The sequence below is a fragment of the Gossypium hirsutum genome, chromosome A06 (assembly GCF_007990345.1).
Source record: "Gossypium hirsutum isolate 1008001.06 chromosome A06, Gossypium_hirsutum_v2.1, whole genome shotgun sequence".
Taxonomy (NCBI): Eukaryota; Viridiplantae; Streptophyta; class Magnoliopsida; order Malvales; family Malvaceae; genus Gossypium; species Gossypium hirsutum.
Window position 1 is genome coordinate 120,405,311 of NC_053429.1, and position 2,435 is coordinate 120,407,745.

Consider the following 2,435-nt stretch of genomic DNA (forward strand, 5'->3'; position numbering starts at 1 on the left):
TTTGCTTCTGGGAAGTTCCTTTAGTTTATAACTAGAAGAAACCCGTCAGGACCTCTAGTATTCGACAGTGAGATCAAAAGTACAGCTCACAGAAACCATAGTGAAGCGAGACAAAGTCAACAAAGTACAATAGAAGAGCAAGATGAAATTATTATTAATACTGATGAGATGGCAGAAAATCATAATAATTAGTTACCTCCTGTGGTTGCTGTAAATCCTGTAAATCTGAATCCTGCTCCTCGTACTATGTACGATTATGCCAAGCCCAATTTAACTAGGGCTGAATCGAGTATTGTTAGACCTGCTATTGCTACAAATAATTTTGAAGACCTCAGAATAATCCCTATAGTAACACTTATAATGCAAGTTGGAGGAACCATCCCAACTTCTCTTGGGGTAGTCAAGGAAATCAGAGACCGCAACCCCCTCCAGGCTTTCAACCACCTTACCAGCAGGAAAAGAATCCAAACCTTGAGGAGATGTTGACGAAGTTTATTTCAGTCTCAAAAACTTGCTTCCAAAACACCGAAACAGCACTTAAAAATCAACAAGCGTCGATTCAAGGGCTCGAGAATCAAATAGGCCAACTGGCTAAGTTGATTTCAGAAAGACCACAAGGTAGCTTGCCAAGTAATATCGGAACTAACCCAAGAGAACAACTTCATGCAATCACTGTGAGAGATGAAGAAGGGTTAGTAGAACATGAACCAAAACCGAGGCAAGAAATTGTGGTAAGTAAAGATAAGGTTGAGGTTAGCCACAGTGAACAGAAATCGATAAGCAAAGAATATAAACCTCATGTGCCATACCCCAACGCGACGAAGAAAGACCATACCAATGATCAATTTGGTAAATTTCTTAAACTCTTGAAAAGGTCACATATTAACTTACTGTTTATTGAAGCTCTTCCGCAGATGCCCAACTCAGTTAAATTTTTAAAGGAGCTTTTAGCAAACAAACGAAAGTTAGATGATACGTCGCACGTAGAGCTAAATGCAGTTTGCTCAGCCATTTTATAGAATAAACTACCTAACAAGTTGAAAGATCCAAGGAGTTTTACTATTCCTTATTTAATTGGTAGTTTAAGTGTTAACAGTGCTTTGGCTGACTTAGGGGCTAATATTAATGTCATGCCCTACAAAATGTTTAAGCAACTAGTTCTTGGGAAACCCAAACAAACTAGGATGAACATTCAATTGGCAGATAGAACAATTAGATTTCCTAGGGATATTGTTGAAAACGTACTGGTCAAAATTGATAAATTTATTTTCCCATTGTTGTTCTAGACATGGATGAGGATAGTGACGTACCGTTGATTTTAGGACGACCCTTTTTAGCAACTGCTAGAACTATCATAGATGTTGGTACAGGTGAGTTAATACTTCGTATAGGTGATGACACAACTAAACTCCAAGCTCATGATTCTGTTAGGATATCTAGTGATCGAGATGATATTACAAGTTCTGTTAATGTTAATAACCTTGTGGCTCAACATTCTTTGAAGGAAACACCTCAGAAAAACGTGACAGAGCTGCAGTCCAGTCTACATGAAAAAAACAGAACAAATCATGAAGAAAGAAGATTACAAATCGATGAACTAGATGAATGGTGGACACACATCAAGGAGAAACCTAGAATACACGATGAACCAAAATGACTTCATGACGAGCTTAAGGATGGGACGAACCAATTTAATATTGGCGATCAGGTATTGTTGGATAAAATGGACCCCCGAATCACCACTTTATAGCTTAATGCAAAAGGAGCAACTCCTTTTACGATACTGAATATTTTCCCTTACGGTGCAGTCGAGGTAAATCATTCTAAATTTGACACTTTTAAAGTAAATATTACTCGACTAAAACCTTATGTTGATAATAGATTTGACTGTGAGAAAGAGGAGTTTCGGCTCCTTAAACCACCATAACCGTGCGAATACGAGGTAAGTCGAGCTTAGACTTTAAATAAGCACTTCTCGGGAGGCAACCCGAGTGTTAACATTGCTAATTTTCTTAACATTATTTCATGATTTTTTTAAATTAATTAATTTTCAAAATCTAAAAAAAATAGTATGTTTTTGACCCACACGGGTGTGTGGAACACACGGCCTAGCCACACGGGCATGTGGGATCTCACATGGACGTGGGAAAAGCAAAGAAAAACACACACAGCCTGGGGACCTAGCCTTGTGACCCACACGGCCTGGACACACAGGCGTGTCCTAGGCCGTGTGAAACCTGGATCTAATTTTTTTCAAAGTCAGAGAGTTACACGGCCTGGCCACACGAGTGTGTAGAACACACGGCCTAGCCACACGGGCGTGGGATAAGCGAAGGAAATCACACACAGACTGGCGACATGGCCATGTGACCCACACGGCCTGGACACACGGGCAAGTCCATGGCCATGTTAAAACTGGGTTAATCACCCCAATT